This window comes from Sturnira hondurensis, unplaced genomic scaffold (assembly GCF_014824575.4).
Source record: "Sturnira hondurensis isolate 20B ecotype Veracruz unplaced genomic scaffold, ASM1482457v3 Scaffold0007797, whole genome shotgun sequence".
Classification (NCBI taxonomy): domain Eukaryota; kingdom Metazoa; phylum Chordata; class Mammalia; order Chiroptera; family Phyllostomidae; genus Sturnira; species Sturnira hondurensis.
Window position 1 is genome coordinate 3,146,450 of NW_028080428.1, and position 25,603 is coordinate 3,172,052.

At 37.8% G+C, this 25,603-nt stretch overlaps 1 protein-coding gene across 3 annotated transcripts in view; it reads left to right on the plus strand.

Moving 5' to 3' along the window:
* Positions 1 to 25,603, plus strand: part of KDM2A (lysine demethylase 2A) — a 92,097-nt gene that overhangs the window by 7,552 nt on the left and 58,942 nt on the right. The window contains exon 2 of one of the 3 annotated variants that reach the window (XM_037053349.1): positions 916 to 1,035. The exons of the other annotated variants lie outside the window; for them this stretch is intronic. The gene's annotated coding sequence lies outside the window, so the exon portion shown is untranslated. The remainder of the gene's footprint in view (positions 1 to 915; positions 1,036 to 25,603) is intronic. 3 annotated transcript variants of the gene reach the window in all.

The window sequence follows — 25,603 nt, forward strand, 5'->3', positions numbered from 1 at the left end:
CTTTAAAAGTTAAATCTGAATTTACTGTAAGTTCTCCGACCTCTAATCCTGCCCTAAACCCTCTATATCAAGGTTTTCACTGACTTTTAGGCAACCTTAAAGTTATGAAGTTGTAAGTGAGGGTGTTTGTATTACTCCCAAGTGTTGGTTTTGGTCATAAAGTTGGGGAATTGATACATTTACTGTACACCATGCTGAGGGACTCAAATTCTTTATTTTATATCCTCTTAACTTTTTCTCCTTGGGAAATGGACATTCTTAAATGGGTTTAATTAATTAACTTCGTTTTATTTTTGAAATAATAGTATATTTTTGCATTGCGCTTTCACATTAACAAAATTCAAATTCAATAAACATTTATCACATGCCAAGTACTAGGTTAGGTTCTTTCATATACATTACCTTATTTAACTCTCAAAGCAACCCTGTAAGGTAGACTGTATAATTTTAAGCCTTAGTTTTCTTTGTTATGGAAATGGAGGCTTGTGTGGGGGGGTCTCGGCTTGCTTGACTTGCCCAGGATCACAGTTGGTCAGGGGTAGAACCAGACCTTGAACCTCATGCTTCTCTCACACTATACCATCTCTCTTATGGTGCATTTCATACAGAAAACAAGTGATATCCACTTCTGTTGTAAGAAGTTGTAGACTAAGTACTTCCTCTTTTTTTGAGACTACTTTAAATTTTTCTTCCTTAACAGATGCCTGCTTAATATCTTAAATGAGATAGATATAAATACCTGACAGCCAGTGTTTAATCGTATTTTTTTTAAATTAGCACATCCTTTCTTTTTGTGAACTTTGAATTTATTGCATTTAATCTATTAAAACACCAGTATTTGTGTAGTTTGTGTATATGTCAAGCCTTTTATTTATGCATGTCACTCATATTATTGTTTTCTGTTTTAAATTTTAGGTTCTTGGGGGTTTTCTCTATCTGTGAGTACTTGGTAAAAACTTAAACCATAAAGCTAAAAGGCAGCAGATAGTGACCAAACGTGGTTTTGGCAAATACAGTGGTGAAGGTCTCCTTCAGGTAGGTAGAGAGGAGGAGGGAAGAGGGTGGCCTTGTAGGAGGTAAAGACAGCATGAGCTGTACAGTGGAATGGGAAGCCTATAAGGTCTGTTCTGAAGAACCCATTAGATGAGTAGGATTAAAGTAGAAAATTCGTTTTGGGAGGGAGGCACTATTGATAGTTGTTGGGCACACATTTTAAACAATACAAAAGTCAGGTATGGAAAATAGAGAACTATAGATGGTTTATTTTTAATAGAACAGTAATTTGATCAAAGTTTTAGCAGTAATATTTTTGCAGTTTTAGGTCAGGGAGGTGTCCAGAAGAATGCAGAAATAAGTTACCTCTTTAGTGAAAGGTACCTGAACTTTAGGGCAGTGGTTCTTGAAGTATGGTCCTCTCAGCAGCAGCATAAGCACTATCTGGGTATCTGGGAACGTGTTAGTAATGCACACTTTGGAGCCCTACCCCATACTTCCTAAATTAGAGACCCTGGGGTTAGGGGCTGGTAAAATGTTAGCCAGGTGATTCTGATGCATGCAAAAATTTGAGAACCACTCTCTGGGGTATAAGTAGAAATGGAAGGTAAGGGGTAAAAGAAGACATGTTGGCGGTGAAGGACTGCTGAAACTTGGTGACCAATGGATAGCAGTGTGTTAGGAGGGAAAAGAGTGTTGATCAAGGATCATGAGTCAGTACTAGTGTCAACTCTATCACCAACTGATTTTTGAACAAGAGAACTGACATGTCATTGAGGGTATTACAGTAACTGATTTCTGAGGATTTTGGAGGCAAATACAATTGAAGGATTGAGGAGTACTCTTTGAGATTAAATCTCAGTTACCAGGAAGATCAGAGGAAGGGATTTTTTTGAAAGGGAGGGGAGAGAACATAGGTGAGTATTTTAGACAGTTGGAACAGATTTGTTTAAAGCAGAATCCTTAGCTGGGTGTGATTTTTCTCTAGTCAAGAGAGTTTGACATTATCTGGAGACATTTTTTTAAAAATATTTTATTTATTTTTTAGAGAGAGGAGAGGGAGGAAGAGAGGGAAAGATCGATGTGTGAGAGAAACATTGACTGGTTGCCTTCTGCACATACCCAGCTGGGGACCTGGCCCACAACCCAGGCATGTACCCTCAGTGTGAATTTAAGGTAGTCTGACTATTATTCCATCCCTTTATGACCCTGGGTGATAGAGTAGTAATCTGGCCAACCCATTTTTATTTCTTGACAGCGACCTTAAGAGAATGTAGATTCGTAAATACAGTGAATTTTGTAGTACTATGTTAGCATTTAAAATTTTTTAAAATTTTATGGCTTGTTTGTTTATTTATTTAGAGAGGGGAAGGGAGAGAAACATTAATGTGAGAAAAAAACATCCATCAGCCCTGGCTGGTGTAGCTCAGTGGATTGAGTGTGGGCCTGCGAACCACATGATTGCGGTTCGATTCCCAGTCAGGGCACATGCCTGGGTTGCAGGCCAGTTCCCAGCAGGGGACTCACAAGAGGCAACCATACATTGATATTTCTGTCCTTCTCTCCCTCCCTTCCCCTCTAAAGATAAATAAATAAAATCTAAAAAAAAAAAAAATCCATCAGTTGCCTCTCATGCACCCCAACCAGGGACTGAACCCACAACTGAGGCATGTGCCCTGACCAGGAATTGAACCAGAGACCTTTTTTTTTAATTTTTTAAATTTATTTGTTTTTAGAGGGGAAGGGAAGGAGAGAAGGAAAGAAATATCAATGTATGGTTGCCCCTCGTGTGTCCCCTGCTGGGAACTGGCCTTCAACCCAAGCATGTGCCCCGACTGGGAATCTAACTACAATCCTTTGGTTTGCAGGCCCGCGCTCAATCCACTGAGCTACATCAGCCAGGGCTGAACCAGAGATCTTTTGCTTTGTGGGACTACACCCAACCAATTGAGCCATGCTGGCCAGAGCCATTTTATACTTAAGTTTCCACAGTACTTTCCTTGTTCGTGTGTCTTTTGATCATTTTAATCTTTTGATCATCACAAGGGGTTACTGAAACTTGGGGATGGTGCTACCATATAGCACAATTCCAGAAGGTGCCCTTCACATATCCAAATCTGTGTGGAAGGTGCCCTTGGAATTTCGTAGTGTACAAAAATAATGGTGACCCTTTTAGGGTGGATAAGATAAAGGAAAAGTCAGCCTGTGTATTTGAAATATTGAGAGGAAAAGTTCAATCTGATGGATAATGGTACACATTGAGTGTACACTGTGTGCTTGGTACTGGCACTTTACATATATTGACTAATTTAATTCTCGACAACCCTTTGAGGTTGAGTCTAATTTAATTCCCATTTTACTGGTTTGGAAACAGAGGCATAGTGTGCAGTTAAGCAACTTGTCCAAGGTTATCCATTTAAGAAGGGAAAGAGCTGGGATTCAAAGTAGGCTGTGTGGCTTTTAAGCCTACTAAGCTGTACTGCCACTTACTTGACTTTGTTGGGGCACATTTTGTAAATGTTTTACTGATAAATTTGGGGTGTTCTTTATGTCATCTTTTCTTTTTTTTTTTAAGATTTTATTTATTTATCTTTAGAGGGGAAGGGAAGGAGAGAGGGAGAGAGAAATACGAATGTGTGGTTGCCTCTCGTGGGTCCCCAGCTGGGAACTGGCCTGCAACCCAGGCATGTGCCCCAACTGGGAATCGAACCGTGATCGTGTGGTTCGCAGGCCCGCGCTCAATCCACTGAGCCACACCAGCCAGGGCAATGTTATCTTTTCTTACTCAGAAGATTCATTCTCCTAAATATTTGTTGAGTGCTTATTTTGTGCCTGGCACTTTGCCTGGGTACTGTGTAGCAGTGGTTTCAGATGTGCTGAAGGTTTTGAGAAATATTTAGGAAGTAGAATCATAGGATTATGGTTCACTGGATGTGTGGAGGGTGAGGTTAAAGAGGTACATGTAAGCATGACTTCCAAATTTTTCTCATGTGGATGGGTGGCTTGTGGTACAGTCCTTTTGTTGAGATAGTGCACACTGAATGAAGAGCAGGTTTGGAGTTTGAGGGAAATAACATAAGGTCAGTTTTGAGTAAATTTGGACAGGTTGGATATGAGGTGCCTGTGGAACTGTTGAGTAGGTAACTCTGATTCTGGGCCTAAGGAAAGACTTACTGGTATACATCTAGGTATATGGTAGGTATATGGTCTACGTATATGGTCTCCTTGGCCTGTGTGTATGTATGGCGATAGAAGTTGGCTAGACTTGGTGTGGCCTACTGAGAGAGAGAGAGAAGGAGGGGCCAGAGAGGGATGAGGAAAATCAAGGTAGTTGTGTCTTGGAAGGCAAGGGTCTGTTGTACTTACCATTTATCAGGCACTGTTCCAAGCATTAGTGTAGTTTTTACTCTTTTAGAGAGGGGGTTAGGGAGGGACAAAAGAGGGAAACATGGATCGGTTGCCTCCTGGATGTGTCCTAACCGGGGACTGGGCCTGCAACCCAGGCATGTACCTGTCCTCATCTGGAATCAGACCAGTGACCTTTCTGGTTTGTAGGATGACACCCAAACAAGTGAGCCACATCAATTAGGGTTGTCATTATTTATTTTATAGGTTAGGAAAAATGATAGAAGAAGGGACTCTAAATATGATTTGTTCAAGACTAACAGTAACTGCAGAAGTTGGTTTTTGAGCCCAGGTTTTCCTGGCTCCAGTTTATATTCTTAAACATCACTTGATACTGACAGTGAGAGGAGAGAGTGTTCAGCTGAAGTTGATGTTGCACAGAGGCTGAGTGTATTGAAGACCAAGATTGCCATGGATTTGGCAACGTAGAGGTTATTGGTGACCTTAAATGGGAGTTTTAGAGTGGTATTATGTATTCTTCCCTTGTTATCCTCCATATAGTTGCTAAGACCTGCTGGATTTCCATACTCAATTCCTTATAGTTCTCATTACCACTCCTGTTTCTGACTCAGTCTGGAATATTGTAGTAGCCTTCTTAGATTTTCCCCCTGGGTATCTTTTGCATTATTTCTTATTTTGTCATACCAAGGTTCCGACTAGGTCGTTCCTATTTTTATGACATTCTCACTCTTTTAAGTTCACTGGTGGTGTGGGATGGACACTGAACTTTAGTTCACGAGATATGGCTTTGAATTTTAGCTTATATTCTGTGTAATCTTGGGAAAGTTACTTAACCTTAATGAACTTTCATTTTTCATGTGTGGAATAGTGAAAATCAAACTTACCTTTTGGTAATCATTTACAAGTGGTTGGTTAACTTTAAGGTTTTGCCATTGTAGGCACAAACTCCTTAGCCTGTTATTCAGGCTTCAGTTGACTGTTACAGTTTTATTATCTACTCTTTTGTTTTTTAAAGGTTTTATTAATTTGTTTTTTATAGAGAGACGGGGAGGGAGAGAGAGGAGAGCGATCTCAATGTGTTGCCTCTCATATGCACCCTGTGTGGGGACCAAGACATGTGCCCTGACCGGGGATTGGCCTTTGCAGGATGATGCCTGACAGACTGAGCCACACTGGTCAGGACTTACTATCTACTCTTCACTAATGTATGTTCCAGCCAAATGGAGCTCTGTGCTTGTTTTCCCCCACACAGTTGTGGTGTCCTTTCTCTCCGTCCCTGCCCTGTTTTTCATCCTCTAAAGCCCATTTGCAATATTGTTTTCCAAATCTCACATACTGAAGGAAACTTCTTTCCTGAATCCTCATAATTTTTTCACCCTACCTCTTATGATATCTAAATGGACACAAGATAGAAAATTTAATTACGTCAGATTATATGCTCCTCGGGGAAAAATTATGACTTCTCAGGCACACACATAGCACAGTACCATGTATATCATCGAGACTAATGTTACTGGTTGGTTAACTTCATCATGAAGACAAAGCATATGTAATAAACATTCTGTGGTGAAGTGCTGGCAGTTACCAGGATGGTAGTGGTCAGAGAAGGGGAGCCAGGGAGCTAAGGACCAAGAATGCTGTATCTGATTGCCCCACTTGTTCTGGTCACAAGACAAAGGAGAAACAGGCTCCTCATGGTCCTTGAGACCATCCAGTTACCCTTGCTCTTTTTTTTTTTTTTTTAAAGATTTTATTTATTTATTTATCTTTAGAGGGGAAGGAGAGAAACATCAATGTATGGTTGCCTTTCATGCATCCCCTGCTGGGAGTTGGCCTGCAGGGAACCAGCCTGCAACCCAGGCGTGTGCCCTGACTGGGAATCGAACCGCGATTCTCTGGTTCCCAGGCCCGCGCTCAATCCACTGAGCTACACCAGCCCGGGCTACCCTTGCTCTTAAACTGCCCACCTGGACTACTTTCAGAATAGTTTGGTTTTCCTGTTCCTTGTTACTGGAAAATGAATTCCTTGGCTAGTGGGCATTGTGAGAAGTTAACTGACAGTTCTTTGGTCTTGTAGAGTTGAGTACTAGCCTACCAAGATTTCTTCTTTGAACTTGGAAGGAGATAAAAATATCTGCTTAACATTAGTGGTATCTAGAAGCACTCCTTTTATGTGCAAAGGTTTGAACATGGTGTGTAGAATGCTAAGGTGTCATTTTTATACCTTAGCTCGGACCCTTTTCTCCGAAGCATTTCTTTGACTAAATTCTCACAGAGTAGAATACCTTTTATACATAGCACTTATCAGAGTGGCTGCTCTGTATTTACTTGAATTATTATTTGATTACCTGATTCTGTTTTAGAGTGTAAATATCATTAAAGGTGCTACAATGCCTTTTCTCACCATTTTATTCCATGCTTGGTATAATGCCTGGTCCACGGTAGGTGCTTGATGAATTTTTTTTCCTGTGAATGTGCATGTCTAAAGTGTTCTCCATCCCACCACATTCTGTCTTCTTGGTAAGCTCTTAATAATTATCCCCCAAGGCCCCCAGATGTTGTACTCTTGAGTTCTCAGGTATATATCGAAGGCATTTTAAATGCATTTCTTTTGTGGAACCAGTCACTTTGTATTATAATTATTTGACCATGACTCTCTTTTCACCCGGCTAGAGTAGACTTCTTTACGGCAAGGATGATGTCTTACTCAAATGCCAAGAAATGTCTATGGAATTGAACAAAAATCTATTGTGCGCCCTTTAAAAATACATAAAAATATATAACATAATAACTGAACCCTAACAATGGAAAGAACTTTAGATTGGTAATCAGGAAGCCTATTAGTTATCTAAGCTTTATTCACCTGTAAGTTCCTTCTGAGTGTAACAGTTTAAATCAGTTTTCGAAGTGTGACCCTGACCGTATCTGGGAACTTGTTAGAAATGAGAATTCTTGCCCTGGCTGGTGTAGCTCAGTGGATTGAGCACGGGCCTACGAACCAGACGATTGCGGTTCAATTCCCAGTCAGGGCATATGCTTGGGTTGCAGGCCAGTTCGCGGCAGGGGCCAGTTGCCAGTAGGGAATGCACGAAAAGCAATCTCATACATTGATGTTTCTCTTCTTCTCTCCTTCCCTTCCCCTCTAAAGATAAATAAATAAAATATTTTTAAAAAAAGAAATGAGAATTCTTGCCCTGGCTGGTATAGTTCAATGGATCGAGAAATGAAGATTCTCAGGTTCTACCCAAAACTTACTGAATCAGAAACTCTGGGAATGGGACCCAGCAATCTGTGTTTCAAAACCCTACCAGGTGATTCTAATAGGTAAAGTTTGAGAACCATTGGAATTGTTTTAGTAGTTTTCCTGTTTATTTAAAAAAATTGGAGTTAACTACTGTATACTTCATATCTTAAAATTATTTTTAAAACTTTCCCTGGCCAGTGTAGCTCAGTTGGTTGGAGTGTCCTGTGGACCAAAAGATTGCAGGTTCATTTCCTGGTAAGGGCACATACCCAGGTTGCAGGTTCCGTCCCCAGTCAGGGTGTGTATGGTAGACAGCTGATGTTTCTCTCTTCCCAACTCCTAAAGTAATGGAAAAAATGTCCTTGGGTGAGGATAAAAAACAAAACAAATAAAAACCCCCAGCTTTTCTTCATATGTGTTTCTTACCAGTAGGATTTGTAGACATTTTTTCTGAATTACTAATGATAGCTATATAGGCAAAGTATCTTTGAGTCAGACAGTAAATTCAAAGTGTTTGAAGTTTGCTTCTTAATGCTGCTTGCTCAAAGCAGAGCGATAGGTGTTTGCCTCTGCATTACCTGCAGCGGGTTATTGTGGACTGGAAACTGCTGATTATTGTTGGCATTCATTTATGTCCTGTAGAGGGAGTTACACACTTTATTATAGTTAGAATATCTCAGATGCTTATTTTACACGAAGTGCTTTATCTGTGGCTCATTTCCATTATTGTTTTGGCTTAATACTTTGAGTTTAAATGTACTCTCTGTTAAATAAAGGGAACTTTTTAGAAATAGTTTCTGAAAAGAACTCCTTTCAAGATACAGTGATGGGGCCGGGTTGAATGCTTCCAGAATTTAGTAAATAGTATGTTTGCTCCATTCACCTCTTGTACCTTAACTTATAACCCATTTCAGACTCTCTAAATTGTAGAAGCCTGTTTTGTTTAGTCTTTCCCTATATGGGGAATTGCTTTTTAAAAAATTTTTATTTATTTAATTCTTGTTCAAGTACAGTTTTCTGTCTTATATTCCCAGCCCTGCCCACCCCCCACCCAGTGCTCCCCACCTCCCTCCCATTTTGACCCCCACCCTTAGTTATTGTCCATGTGTCCTTCATACTTATTCATGTGAGTCCATCCCCTTTTCCCCTATGATTCTCTCTCCTCTCCCCTCTGGACCCTGTCAGCCTGTTCTGTATTTGGAAATTGCTTTTAAAACATTATTTTAATCACCATTTTCCAAATCTTTAATGCCTATAACTGTTTCTTTTTTTTTAAGATTTTATTTATTTAACTTCAGAGGGGAAGGGAAGGAGAAAAGCAGAGAAATATTAATGTATGGTTGCCTCTCATGAGTTCCCTGCTGGGAACTGATCTGCAACCCTGGCATGTGCCCTGACTGGGAATCGAACTGCAATTGTGTGGTTCGCAGGCCCGCACTAAATCCACTGAGCTACACCAGCCAGGGTTCCTATAACTGTTTCTTATTGTGGTTACCAAACTATAAGAATTGTCCTGGGTTCAGAAATTTTGTTCTTTCTGGTCTTTTGCTAATTTATTTATTCAGCAAACATTGTTGGGTGTACCATTGGCATTTAATGAATATACTGGGTATATGGAAATGAATATCTTGTACCCTGTCCTTGTAGTCTGATAAGAGCCATAACAAATAATTAAGCTATACTGTGACCAATGAAATTTGCAAAGTACAGAGGCAAAAGAGGGAATGAATAAGGAGGGAATGAATAAGGAGGAAAGAAAGAAAAAAAAGGAGGAGACAGGAAGTCCTTAAAGAGGAAGTAACTACCAAGTTGGATATTAGAGTAATAAGTGTTATCCACGTAGGCCAGAGGGTGAGGAAGGGAATTCCAAGCAGAGGAACCAGCATATCCAGAAGCAAAGAAGTGTGAAACAGGACTATAAGCTCAAAACTGGAAAATAAGAATGGGAGGGATCTGGTCTGAGATCCAAAGTGTCTGAGACATGTTAAGTTGTTGGTACCATATGCTGTTACGAATGGGGAGATAGTAGAACTATAAATTTTGGGGAGACTTGATCATTTTTGTATTTTAGAAAGATTGCCCTTGAAGATTGAGATGGAGGAGAGACCAGTGAGGAAAGGAGGCGGAGAAATGAGACAAGAATTTATTATAGTAGTTTACTAGGAAAAGATAACTAAAGCGGTACGGCGGCTCATGAGGTGGAGTCCGGTGCGGACTCCGGGACGCGCGGAGAGGCAGGCGAGCGGGCGGGGATGGTGTGCGGGGCTGCGGCTCCTGCGTCCCTCCCCGCGGCGAGAGAGAGGTACTGATTTGTCCCTGGGGCGGCAGCGCGGACCCGCCTGGAGATGAGGCGTCAATTAGCAAGGTGAAAGTGACAGAACCATGGCTCAGTTTCCAACACCTTTTGGTGGCAGCCTGGACATCTGGGCCATAACCATAGAGGAAAGAGCAAAGCATGATCAGCAGTTCCATAGTTTAAAGCCGATATCTGGATTCATTACTGCTGATCAAGCTAGAAACTTTTTTTTTCAATCTGGGTTACCTCAACCTGTTTTAGCACAGATATGGAGAGCATATGCTGAGCCTGATTATAAGTGTCATCAGTATGAAGATCATGTACTGTGTTCTGAAATAGCGAAACTTTCCTGGGACATTTAGATATATTGGTGTATGAATCTGTTTGAATTAAAACTAAATGACACGACGTCAAAAAAAAAAAAAAAAGATAACTAAAGCGTTCAAACCAGGAATTGGGGTGGAGTAAATACAAGTCCAAAGTATTTTGGAACAGAGTTGATGGGACTTGGCAGCCCTGTTAGATGTTCCTGGAGAGGAGACTTCTGGGTTAATGTTCCTGGTTGATGGGTGGTGCCACTAATTGAGAGAGTATATCGTGGTTTTATGCAAAGATAGGGATATAATTTTGATTTGCTTATTAATCTTTATGTCAAAGTTTTGTGCTGAGAATTTCTCTGTGGATGATGCGGTGTGGTTGGGTAGACCAGTTGAGGTTGATAGCAATCAAATTGAGGCATTAATTGACAACAGTCAACATTATATTATAGCATATGGAAGATAACTGACAAACTCAAAATATTCAAATCAATAAAGTTATTGGGAAAATGAAAAAAATCTGTATGTATATATAGTACATATTTAATCCGCCAATTATTTCTTGAGTCTACCTTATGAAGAACGCTGCCAGAAATTCTGGGCTAATGTCTTGAGCCATCAACATAGATTTGGATGACCTTTTTTAATTCCATAAAACTAGTTCAGAAATCATATATTCTAGTTACTATGTGGATTACTTAGTTCTTCTCTAGGCCTTTTACTGTATACTTGCCCAAGCCAACGGCCAGTAATGTAATACTTAACCACTTAGCTTTTTAGGCTCTTTCTCATTTTATATCCCTCTGTTTGAAATGTTACTCCCTGTTGTCTTCAATATCATTTATGAAAATATTAGGGGCTGTTCCAAACATGTTGTGGAGACATACATCTGCAGATAACCATTTACCTACATCTGTACCTTATTTCTTTATTTTTATTTTTCATATGATAGAAAATTCTTCTAGATTCCATCATTTAAAAAATCTGTAGAGAAGCCTTGTTAAGCTTTTTTATAATTCTAAATATATTTCTTGAATTTCTCCCTTTTTGGAATCCATGTGGCCATTCTAACAACACTTTTGGGAAAGCTCCCTGCTGATACTTGTGCCATCTTGAGTCAAATGGTAACTTTGAGGGACTCTCATTTACCAACCACGAGGCAAGAAACTCCAGTGGGTAAAAGTAGAATAGGAATTTCTAGCATCTCTAGGTCTTTCAGCCTTTCCTGTGTCAGAACCACTTTCTCGTTTTCACAAATTGAAAGTTTTCTGGTCACCTAACTATATACATTTCCTTAATTTGATGAGTGACTTAGTTTTAAGACTCACATGTGAACAAAACTTTTGGCTCAAATTTTGTTCTCTTGTAACAATTGTTTGAATGATTTATGTATGCCTGTCCATATTAATCAAATTCATTGGATTCTGCTAAAGAGCTAATGGGAGTGGAGTGGCAAGCTGACACATGTCCATTTGAATCAAAATCTGTTCATTTCACAAACATTTGGTAGGTTCATTGCCACCGGACTTTAAATTATGTGCACTGGCTTAGGTGTGTAATAATAGTGTCTATTCAGCTTCTGAAAAGGAGATGTTCCTTTGCATGTAATGCCTTTTTTGTGTGTGCTATTAAATTCTAAAAATAGTTTATTGGCTAGTTGAACTATGGAATTAATTTAATATTAACAAGACTTCAGAAGTGATACAAAGGACATGAAGAAAAGTCAAATAGAATTTTCCTGTGCCTAAAATTTTGTTTGCCTTTTTCCATACTGATCAGTCTTTTAGAATGTATTACTGATGACTCTTACACAGTTTATTAGTATTTTTGCTTCCTTCCCTCAACTTTGATAGAACTGATATTTTGGGTGAGTGAATGAGGAGGAAGCTAAGTGAATCCACCACCCCACCCCACCCTGTGATAAAAGTTACATATGCTAGTTGTGAAAAATATAAGAAAGTCACTTACAATGCCAAATTTAATCATTAACATTTTAGCACATCATCTTCCAGATTGTTTGATATAAGTTAATACCTTGTTTCATTTATCATAATTGTTTTTCACATCACTAAAAACTCTTGTAAAAAGCCCTGTAAAATTATGCTGTGATTTCCTATAGTTTGCCCATTTCTCTGTTACTGAACATTATTAGGTTGTATCCAAGTAGGGGGACATTAAACACAAAAATGTGGAGGCAACCAATAGATGTTTTTCTCTCTTTCCCTTCCTCACTCTCTAAGAACAGTGCAAAAATGTCCTCAGGTGAGGATTTAAAAATAATAATAAAACAAACAAATAGCTGTGGCTGGTGTAGCTCAGTGGACTGAGCGTGGCCTTGTGAACCAAAGGGTTGCCAGTTTGATTCCCAGTCAGGGCACATGCCTGGGTTGTGGGCCAGGTCTCCAGGAGAGTATGCGTGAGAGGCAACCACACATTGATGTTTCTCTCCCTCTCTTTCTCCTTCCCTTCCCCTCTCTCTAAAATAAATAAATAAAATATTTTTTAAAAAACCAAACAAATAAAATACAGTGAGCTTAGTTATGTGTTTTTCTGTATTTTTGAGTATATTCTTATTCCTAGGAGTGCAGTAATCAAGGTTACAAATATTTAAAAACTACCTGTGGAAAAATTTAAACATATGCAAAGTAAATAATAGTGCAGTGAACTCCCATATACCCACAACCAGCTGCAACAATCATCAATACATGGAACTCTTCTATCGTATGTACCCTCCACTTTGTTATTTTGAATTAAATTTCAGTTGGTTTTATATATTTTATCTGTATATACTTCAGTTACATATAGATCATTTTTTAGTAAAATTTACTATTTGTGAAGTATAATTTGGAAAATAATGTAAAACATCACTAAGTGGCTCTCACTGGTGTAGCTCAGTGGATTGAGTGCGGGCCTGCAAACCAAACAACCATGGTTTGATTCCCAGTCAGGGCATGTGCCTGGGTTGCAGGCCAATTCCTAGCAGGGGATGCACAAGAGGCAACCATACATTAGTATTTCTCTCCCTCTGTCCTTCCCTTCGCCTCTAATGATAAATAAATAAAATCTTTAAAAAATAATCTCAAAGTAAATACCCTTGTAACTATCATTCAGTCAAGATTTGGAATTGCTACCACCTCAGACATTTTCTCATTCTCCTCCCAATCACCAGTTCATTTTTCTTCCCCAGTGGAGATGTCTAGCAATACAATTTAGTTTTACTTGATTTTGAACTTTTAAAAAAAAAGGAATAATATAGTGTGTTGCTTTATCTAAAATTGTGAGATTTTTTCCATGTTATTGTATAATTATGAAGACTTTTTAAAAGCATAACCACATTACTAGTATCACAGTAAAACAACACTTTCTCAATATCTTCATTGTTCAAGTTTTTCTAATTGTCTGATTTTTTAATGGTTGATTGGTTTGAATCATGAGTAGGATAAGGTTCATGCACATTGTGTCTGGTTAATACTTATTTGGTGTCTGTCTTAATCTTTAGATCACTTCTCCCCATTTTTTATTTTCTTGTGGAAAATCTGGTCACTTATCCCATAGAATTTCCTACTTCATAGATTTTGCTGATTGCATACTTACGATGTCAGTTTTTTAAAAAATTGAAATATATGTAACATATTGTAAAATGCACAGGTCTTGTATTTGAGGAGTTTTTACAGTATAATCAGTATTCAAATCAAGATACAGAGAACATTTTCATCTCCATGGAAATTTCCCTTGCAGTTAGTATCTCCCCTCCATCTTTGTATCTGGCTTCTTTCACCATGGATAAGTTTACCTGTTTGGGGGTGTTGTGTGTAATAGCATGCACTCTGTACTCTTCTGGGAGAGACTTCTTTAACTTAATTAACATTATGTTTTTGAGATTTGTTCATGTGTTTCATAGTTTGCTCTTTTTTATTGCTGAATATATTCCTTTGTTTATGTTCATCACAATTTATTCTCTTGATGGACATTTAGGTTGTTATAATACTGGTAAATATTCATGTACAAGTCTTGATATGGACATGTTTTTATTTCCCTTGAGAAAGTACAAAGATATAATTGCTGGGTCACGTGATAAATGTATATATGATATAAGAAATTGCCAAACTACTTAAAGTGTTCTATTTTATATTCTTACTAGTGGTTTGTGAGAGCCGTTCTTATTACATGTCTCTGCACACATTTGATTTTTGAGATTAGCCATTTTAGTATGTGTGAAGTAGTATCTCATGATTTTCATTTGTATTTCTCTGATGACTAATGATGTTGAACACCTTTTCATTTCTTATTGGCCATTTGTATATCCTCTTTGATGAAGTGTTTGTTGAAGCTTTTGGCTTCTTTTTTGTTGGTTTATTCATCTTTTAATTGTTGGTTTGTAGTTCTTTATATATTTGGACACAAGTTCTTTGTTAGATATATGGGCGCAAATACTTTCCCCCAGTCTGTAACTTGTCACTTTATTTTCTTAATGGTATATTTTGGTAAGCAGCATTTTTAAAATATTTTTTTATGTTTGTTACATGCTTTTTGAAATTAGATTCCTGGGACAACCTTTTGATGGGGAATATGGTAGTGTCCCCATTTTGCTCGTTAGGAAATAGAGACCCAGAGACATAAAATGACTTGTCTTAAACATATAACAGCGAATAAGTGGTACAGCAAAACCTGAAAACCAGGACTCTTAACTTCAGGTTGAATTTCTTTCCATTACATCGTGTTCTCCCTTTCTCTTTTCCCATTACTTGAAAATGATACTGTACTCAGCTTTCTCTTAAAGTTCTATGCTCTTTTTCACTTTGGGACCTTTGTGTATGCAGCAGGTGTTTCTGAATTGAACACTTTCCCTCCTCTTTTTAGTTATATTTATTCTTCAGGTTTTAGCATAGAATTTATATCCTTTGGGGAAGTTCTGACATCTTCCTTTTCTGCTAGATAAGGGGCCTCTTTTCCCCATTCCTTTAACATTAGATTTTTTCTTTTTTGCTCTCACAGCACATACCACCCTGATTGTCTTTCCACTTACTCTCTCTAGATTCTTAGGGCAAGAACTATGACAGTCTTATTTACCAGAATATTAAGTGTTTGGCACATGGTAGGTGCTAAAAAATATAATGAGTTGAATGGTATAATTATCCTCCTATCTGTTTGTGACATTGATTTTGTGCTGTGTTCTTAAATCCTTTGGTGTACTTAATTATTGCAAACTTTCTTTTATATTTTTTCAATGACATGACATTATTTTCTATTAGTTTTTTAAAAGAGTTTATTTATTTATTTTGAGAGAGAAGGGAAGGAGAAGGAGAGAAATATCAGTGTGTGGTTACCTCCTGCACACCCCGTACAGGGGCCCTGGCCCTGGCCTGCAACCCAGGCAATGTGCCCTGATTGGGAATCGATCTGGCGACCCTTTGGTTCCCAGCCTGCGCTCAATCCACTGAGCCACACCACCAGGGCTTTATATTAGTTTTTAGTGTGGTGTGTTTATCATTTTTGTGTAGTATCGTGAAGTTCCATTTGTGATCATTGAATTCCTGAAAGGATTGTAATATATTTTAAAGTTGGGAATCATAAAAGTTTATTTTATAATCCCTTTTATTTAGAAAGTATTATGTATTATTGAGTTGAATATTTGACTACAGTAGTTTTCTTTATCCATTTACTTTTACTGTTGATGGTGTCTTAAACTTCAAAGTTAAACTATATAATTGCCTGAAAGGTATCTGAAAATCTAATTTATAAATTTCATATGCCCTGTCTTGGACTTTGAACAGCAGGTTTTTATTCCATCTTTCATAAAAAATAGATTCTTAAAAAGTAACTTACCGAATTTACTGAAGTTGACAATTCTTCTATAGTTAGGTTAAGATAAAATCCTTATCTTTAAGAAATACACAGTTAAGTATTTAGAAGTAAAGGGCCATCATATATGCAATTTGCTCTCAGATGGTTTGGAGTAAGTGGGGAAAAAATACACACACACACTCACACTTGTGTATATTCACATGTACACGTAGAGGCAGTTCCCAGTGAGCATGGTAGTGTGGGACTGTGAAGATGACTGCACACTGAAACCATTCATGATGATCAAAGGAAAAAATTATGTGATCTTTAAAATGTTTGTCAAAATATTAAAACCTATTTTATTGTTGGTTATAAATGTATGAGGAAATGAAAAAATAGTAAAACTAATATTTGGTGTACTAAAGTTTAAAGTATTAGAAACTTTGAACATTAGTTTTATTTCTGTTAAAAACTTATCAAGGATAGTGTCAAAAGTTGTTGCCTGCTTCTTGTTTTGTTTTTTAAAGATTTTATTTATTTATTTTTAGAGAGAGGGGACGGAGGGAGAAAGAGAAGGCGAGAAACATCTGTCACCCAGGCATGTGCCCTGACTGGGAATTGAACCAGCAACCATTTGGTTTGCAGGATGACACCCAACCCACTGAGCCGCATCAGTCAGGACACTGCCTGCTTCTTGTTGTATAACTTAAAATATAGAGCAAATGTCTTTTGAATACCTTGGCTTCTAGCATTTTATTCTTTGCACTTTCAATGTCATGAAATATCTTTGAGAGTTCTTCGATTTTTTTTTCTGGTCTCACTTCCACTGGGATATAGTTACTCTTTTCATCATAATCACTTTCCTTCTTTACATTGATAGGCTTGTCTGCACTAAGTTTCTCTGATGCATACAACTCCTTTTATTTTCTGTTCAAATTTCATTTCCATCATTATCACTTTTAATTTCTTTGCTTCATTTTCATCTTTGTAGGTCAGTTTCCTCTTTTGATTGTCCACTTTTATAAAATGTCATGTGGTTTATCACTGGGAGGCTAGCAGGCAACACAACTCTGCCTTGCTCTTTGTGTATGAACTGAATAACATGCCCAGTAACTCATCACAAACAGACTTTGAAAGAAGTAATATGACTGGTCACTGATCATGAAGCAGTGTTGTTATTTATAGGGTGATTTGTATACTGAAAAATTAGCAGTGAAGTTTGTAGTTTGTGTGACTACTCACAGTTCGTACACAGTGGTAACTGAAATTTGAACTCTGTTGTTAATGGATTGATGATGTTTAACTAAACTGGTAGCTCAAATGTGTACATACTGGGGCCATGCAAAACAAGTACCAGTATAGAGAGAGTATATGAGTGAGCACAAACGCTTTGGTTTTATAGTATTAGAAAATTAATTCCTTGCAGGGGATTAATGTCATTGTATTTTTACTGACTTGTAGCTGTGGTTTACAGGAAGGGTCAGAGGATGAGATACTTGATGTATATAAAAGCCCTTTGTCAGCTGCGACACATTATAGAGAACAAATAGGTGGTATGATAGGGCAACCAAGGTGAAGATCTCTAATGTGCCAGGCAGTTTTTTATTATTGTGTAGTAATTATTGTATAGTAATGTGCCAGGCAGTGTTTTAGCTATTTTACATATAGTAGATATGTCATTTCATCCTTTTAACAACTCTGAGGTTGGTGGTATTTTATACAACCTCATTTTATAGGTGAGGAAACTGATGCTTGTGGTTTACATAAGCCTGGTAATAGCTGATCCAGGATTCACACGTAGGTCTGTCAGTAGGCAAACCCATCCTTACCCTGCTGCTCCATACTTTGTGGTAGTTGTTGGGGATCTACCCAGAGGCCTTTTGATAGTAGCTAAATTAAAATTAAAACATGAGAAAAGAGCATTTTTGATATATTTAAGTTTATGAAGCTTTGGGTGATTAGATTCAGATTTAACATCTATGCATATTTATTGAATCATAGTAAGAGACAGTGTCAGGTTGTCTTACACTTGGTGATGTTAGATTTGACTGTGCATGACTGTAAGATCTTTCCTATAAAAATACTTTCTTTTTTTGTAATCAGAAAGTAATTTGTGGAATGGTGCTTTGAGATTTCCTCAACAGCTTTTCATTAATAATTATCTATTGTCCTTGCTCAGGTTATAAGTTTATCTTTAAAAATTCATTACCAAATTTTAAAAATTAGATAATGCATTTTTGACTAGAAAAAAAGATAATTTGGGGGGTTCAATTACTGTTCATATTTTATTTTTATTTGCAAATAATGCATTTCTCTAGTCCAGGGGTGTCAAACTCATTTTCACTGGGAGCTATATCAGCCTCACAGTTGCCTTCAACGGGTCAAAATAATTTTAGGACTGTATAAATCTAATTACTCCTTAATTGTTAAGGAGTTGAAGTTATATTTGGCCCTTTGAAGGCAACCGTGGGGCTGACATGGCCCCTGGTGAAAATGAGTTTGACACCCCCCACTTTAGTCTGTATATAATATATGGAACACACAATCTTCATAAACAGTCTGACTGCTGCAGTTCATTTCTATCTATTCCTTTTGTAGTGGAGATGTAATCCAACGTCCTTGAGTGATGGGAAACACCCATATGACCAGCCACTATCTCATCCTTTTTTCCTTTCTTTTTCTTTTTTAAAAAATTGTGGACATTATTAACAGATGTCTCCCACTTTCCCCACCTTTGCCCACCTCTACCTCCGTGCCCATGTGGGTATTGCCTCTGGTTCTGTTTTGTCTGTTTATTTTGTTCATTAGATTTCATATGAAATCTAATGAGATCATATGGCATTTGAGAATAGGTGATCTTAAAAGAAAAAGTATAAAGGCACCATTGAGCTTTTATTTTAAAAAAGAATAACATTGCTGCCCTGGCTGGTGTGGCTCTGGCAGCCTGCGAAGCAAAGGGTTGCTGGTTCGATTTCCAGTCAGGACACGTGCCTGGGTTGTAGGCCAGGTCCTCATTGGGGCGCGTGAGATGCAGCCACACATTGGTGTTTCTCTCCCTCCCTTCCTCTCTAAAAATAAATAAATAAAATCTTTTAAAAAAATTACTGCAATTTGTAAGTTATTTTAGAACTGTGTACTCTGAGTTACATCAAAGGCATTGTTTTGTATTCTAATTATTGCATAGCACAACACAGATATATACATACATATATTTGGTCTGCTAAAGTTTTCCAAGTTTTTCTTTTTAAATTGGCATCAGTAAGCAGAATATAGCCCTCAATTGCAGAAACTTTCAAGAGAACACAATTTGAGATCTGCTTGGTTAGTCTAGATGTAATGGCAAAGAGAAGACTTATTTTTTTCATGGTTATGAGTAGATTAACCTGGATGGATTGTTATGATAGGAATGAGGATTAAATAATGGCTTCTCTAGAAATGATTGGCTTTGAACTGGTAAGGGTAAGAAAGCCAGAGAAATCATCATTTTTTAAAGGGAAGGGGGATAGGCACATTACAGAATGGTCAGGGCAAGTAGCTTTCTCGATGGCTCATTTTCTAAGCTTTGCTTCTGTCACTTCTTCCAAGACCCAGATTGTCCTGTCCAGTATAGTAAGTCACAAGCCACATGTGGCTGTTGGACACATGAAATGAGACTAGTTTAAATGCTGTGAGCGTAAAACACACACCGAATCTTGAAGACTTAATATGAAAAAAGAATGTAAGGTACCCTGATAATTTTTTATAATGATGACATTGAAATGTATTAATGATTACCTATGAAATGACTTACTGGATTAAATAAAAGATTATTAAAATTAATTTCACCTTTAAAAATTATGTATGACTAGAAAAAAATTACATACCGGGCTCACGTTATCTTTCTGTTGGACCCTACTGGTTTAATCTGGAATAGAGGTTGGTATGCTACAGCCCATGTGGCAGACTGGCTAGCCATCTGTTTTTATACAGCCCACCAGATAAGAATAGTTTTTAGACTTTATTTCTATATGATTTTTAAAAATTGAGGTAAAATTCCTATAACATAAAATTAACCATTTTAAAGTATACAGTTCATTAGCATTTAGTGCATTCAATATGTTGTGAACCATCACTTATCTAGCTCCCAGACATTTTAAGCCCCCCAAAAAGGAGCCCTGTATCATTAAGCAGTCTCCCCACTCTGCTCTACCCCAGCTCCTACTAAGCAATAGTTGACTTTCTGTCTCTATGTATTATCCTGTTCTGGGTGTTTCGTATAGATGGAATCATAATATGTAACCTTTTGTGTCTGGCTTTTTCTGCATAGTATGTTCTTGAGGTTTTTTCACATCATAGCATGTTTTCATAGCTCATTCTTTTCTGTGACCGAGTAATATTTCATTGATATGGATATACTACTGCATTTTGTTATCTGTTCATGCACTGATGGACATTTGGGTTTCCCCCTTTTGCTATTTGAAATAGTGCTGTGATGATTTGTGTACATACTTGTTTCCATTTCTTTGATTTTTTCATTTTTAAATGGTTGAAAAAAAATCAGAAGAATAGTATTTTGTGACATATGAAAACTATGAAATTCAGATATCAATGTTCACAAATAAATTACTCATTTATGTTGTCTGTGTCTGCTTTTATGCTACAGTGGCAGAGTTAAATAGTTGCAATAGACACCATACATCCCACAAAGCTTAAAATACTTTCACAAAATACTTGTCACAAAATACTTGTCACAAAATACTTTCTGGCCTTTTACAGTAAAAGTTTGCTGACTCTGAAAAGCCCCTCTGTCTTTTTGTTTTTGTGACAATTTTTTTAACTACTAGACTTCATTTTAAAAGCAGTTTTAGATTTGCAGAAAAATTAAATCAGAAAGTACAGAGTTCCCTCATACCCTTTCTCTGCCCACCCCTTCAGTTTCCCCTATTATTAACATCTTTCATTAGTGTGGTAAATTTGTTATAATTGATGAGCCAACATGACACAATATTATCACCCAAAGTCCATAGTTTACATTAGGGTATTTGTGTTTCTAGTTCTGTGGGTTTTGACAAATGCATAATGTCATGTATCTACCATTATAATACCATACAGAATAAGGTAAGACCTCTTACTTAATTCATTTCACTTCCTTAAACACTTGTACTCCACTTACTTATTTTTCTCTACACCCTCCACACACCAGCAGCTGCTGATGTTTTTGCTGTCTCTGCAGTTTTGCCTTGCCTAGAATGTCATACAGTTTTAATCCAAACATAGTGTGTAGCTTTTGCAGGCTAGCTTCTTTCACTTAGCAATATGCATTTAAGGTAGTGGGGAGACAACAGTAAAAAGCTTACTACTGTCACTGAATTTGCCTTTTTCCCTATCAGTTTGAAGACGGTAATGGGATTTGTTCTATCGTTGTAGGGGGATGCATTTGAAGCTTAAGGTATGTTGATATCAGAAAAATAGGATTATTGAAAAAGTATATGCAAGTGAGTACAGTGTTTCATCATGGGATGATATAAAAGTTATGGAAAAATGGATATTGGTGATGGTTGCATTGAATGTACTTAATGCCACTGGACTGTACACTTAAAATGGTTAAAACTATAGAAAAAAATCATATGTTATATGTGTGTTACCACACTGTAATAAAGCATATGCCATTTTGACCCATCCCTGACCTTAGCCCTTTTCTCTGATAACTTTTATCAGGCGTCTTGTTGGTCTGTTTGGACTGAGAGAGAAACTCTTCCTGAAATAAAATTCTGTGGGTCAGTTCTGGTAGAGAGGAAGAGGCAGTGATGTTATAGTTCACCTATGCCTCCATTCTAGTTTGCCTTTGTAGCCTCTCAGGAACAAACCATTATCGAGACCTCTGGGTGTTCTAGATTGTACCTAGGCTGTGGGTGGAGCTTCAACTCTTAGTGTGGACTGGCTCTGCCTTTTATTGTGCTGTTTCCATTTGTTGCCGTTTCCCAGGTACAGGTCTAGCTTTGCCAGGATACAGAGAGAGTTCTGCAATTACAACCATTGTTTGAATGCTACAGTTTTGACCCAAGAATTCTGAAATTCAGGATGAGAGCAATAACCATGTCAGCAGCAAAGTGATTGTTGACCTGTTTGCTGTGAAGGGCAAGCCCTTCATTTAGAAAGTAAACCTTATGATTAAAAGCAGAAACTCTGTTTAGAGGGAAGGAAAGAACACCTTTAGTTGTGGCTGTTGGAGCCTGGATAACCTCTTGCCTTCCTTTTTTGCTTGAACTGACTGTGGTAGAGAAGATGGTAGAAAAAGTGTTATGGCGATGGCTGTAGCCACAGTACGATATCATGGCAAGGCAAACTATGACTTTCTTGTTTATGGTTTTATCCATTTGAACCTTTAATTGCCTTCATGTTAGAGAATATCCAGTCTACGGCCATACCACCCTGAACGCGCCTGATCTCGTCCGATCTTGGAAGCTAAGCAAGGTCGGGCCTGGTTAGTACTTGGATGGGAGAATATCCAGTTTATCACAGATTCTTAGTTTTCATTCTACATATGTGCTTTTGCTTTGGCAGTAGAATAGGAAATTAGTATGTTGTAGACAGTGTTGTTCAGTTTCGGGCTGACCTGCCAATAGTAATACATTTTGTGTCCTGACCTAGTGCTATCACACACATGGATATACATAACTGTAATAGAACTCTCAGAAAATGGTACTTACCCATACTGTGTTTTCTGATATTTTCCATTTCATTCTATTGTTTTATTTTTTAAAAATGTATACTGTGAACCACACGATCGTGGTTCAATTCCCAGTCAGGGCACATGCCTAGGTTGCAGGCCAGTTCCCAGCAGGGAACTCACAAAAAGCAACCATACATTGATATTTCTCTCCTTCTCTCCTTCCCTTCCTCTCTAAAGATAAATAAATAAAATCTTTAAAAAATGTATATATGACCTAAATTGATTTTTATGCCCCATGGTTTAAATACTGGTATATAATAGTGGTTCTCAAAATATGGTGTATACCCAGGATTCTTCAGTAGGAGTCTGTGCAGTCAAAACTCTTCATAGTGATATTGAGATATTATTCACCTTTTTCTCTTTCATTCTCTAATAAGTGGAGATTTTCCAGAACTATATGATGTGTGATGACATTGCTGTCAGGGCCAATGAAATGCATATTTGTGTATTCTTGTGTTTACTAGAATTTTCCTAAAGTAGTAGATTATAAATGTGTTCTTTTCAGAGATCAACTCAGTTTTCAGTACTCATGTTGTGCTCATACTACTAGCTGCTTTTGATTATACCTTTGTAACCTCTGTAACTTCATTGTGGTCCAGTGACTTTTTACTTAGAAATCCTGAAGTTTTCCTTGAGCCTATGTGGAAATACTAGTACAGTAGTAGGTCCTCGTTTAACATCATGGATATGTTTTAGGGTACTGCGACTAAGTGAAACAACTTACATATAATGAAACCAGTTATTCCATAGATTAGCTGAAAAAAACAAAAGTTAAGTTCCTACAACATATTTCTAGTCACAAAAAAACTACGAAATGTCTAAAGACTGAAAACACTTCTAATATAAAACATTGAGCCCTGGCTGATGTAGCTCAGTAGATTGAGCGCGGGCCTGCAAACCAAAAGATCGTGGTTCAATTCCCAACCAGGGTACAAGCCTGGGTTGCAGGCCACTTCCCCAGCAGGGGACCCACAAGAGGCAACCATACATTGATATTTCTCTCCCTCTCTCCTTCCCTTCCTCTCTAAAGATAAATAAATAAAATCTTTCTAAAAATTGAAGTAAATGTGAACTATACACAATTAAGATGAACAGAAACAAATAAGATAATTATTTTCCAACCTACTTATTCCGTTCAGAGCCTATCAGCAGCTCAGGGTACAAGGCAGGAATCAACCCTGGGCAGGACGCCCTTTCATCACAGGGTGCACTCATGCACGCTGAGACAACGTGGGCACTCCAGTGCACACATCTTTAGGATGCAGGAGGAAACTGGAGTACCTGGAGAAAACCCACCCAAACATGAGGGGAATGAGCAGACTTCACACATCTTGGCTGAGATTGATTTTTTTATTACCCATCAACATTATAATGAAACAGTTATTCAAAAGACCTGCTGTACAATTGTCTTGTTTGCAATTGCGTGTTAGAAAGTTCCTCGGTTTTATTTGCAGTGTATATACCACATATATAAAAGCTGTTTGGGGTCCTCAGAAATTTTCTGAGTGTCAAGGGATTCCTAAACTTGACCTTAGCCAAAAGGCCGAGAAGCGATCAAGGGATTCCTAAGACCAAAAAACTTGAGAACTTCTGGTGTAAGGGTTGAGAATGTAGACCTATTTTTGTTTGTTTTTGTAGGGAGAGTGTCACACACTCTATTTTGTGCTTATATATACATAGGTAATGAGATCTATAACCATAACAAATTCTTATTTTTTTTTATTTTTTTAAAGATTTTATTTATTTATCTTTAGAGGGGAAGGGAAGGAGAGAGGGAGAGAAATATCAATGTATGGTTGCCTCTCGTGGATCCCCTGCCGGGAACTGGCCCACAACCCAGGCATGTGCCCTGACTGGGAATCGAACTGCAATCGTCTGGTTCACAGGCCCGCGCTCAATCCACAGAGTTACACCGGCCAGGGCACAAATTTTTAAATGTATAATATTAACTATAAGCAGATCTCTAGGACTATCTCATCTTGTATGACTGAAACTTTGTACAGCAACTCCCCTTTTCCCTCCCTCAGTCCCTGACAACCACCATTTTAATTTTCTCCTTCTGTGAGTTTGACTAGAATGTAGGCTTTATTTTGTAACAGTTGGATCTGGAATTGAGACCCAGCTTGGCCACTTCAGTAATCCTGGCTCAAGTTGCCCAACCGTTTTCATTCTTGCTTTCTTCATAACTCATATGGACATTTACTCTCTTCATAGGGTTGTTGGAGGATTAAATGAGCTAGAAAAGTAGGCTTGAAAATGCTTAGCACATAAGAAGCACTCATATGTTAGCTATTAATTATAGTAGAAGATATAGAAACATTTAGTCACATTGATATTTAGCTGTAGCATTTCTTATCAATATTCACCTGTGTGAAACTGGATTGTCTAAACCTGCTCTAAGTTCTTGTTCTCATTCTGCTCTCGTCTTTGCCTCTAGACTTTTCTTAAGTGTATTTTGTTTTTCAAACAAATTGTGAACTTCTTGAAAATAGCAACTTGCTTCTGTTTCTTTCTGTTGTGTCTGGACAGTACTCAGCCTGTAAGAAGCACTCAAGACATGTAAATCTTGGTACAAAGGCATAGGGCATACAAGCTTGTAACCCCCATGAGGGCGATGGTGGGAAAGGGCTTTTTTAGGTCCCTGTTCTGATTCTTTACTCTGTCTCTCTTAAGAACTTTCTTTTCTGCTGAATAGGCTTTCTGAGAAGTATAGTGAAGGATAAATTATAATTTATTAAATCACTTCAATTTCTTTGGTTAATCCTGTTTCTCCTGACAGTGTGAAGTTATGACATAATCGGCATACTTTTCACCAGGGTTTCTCTCATTACATCCTGGCAATACAAGAGAATTGTAGCAATGGATGCCAAATAATTCATATTAGGACTTTT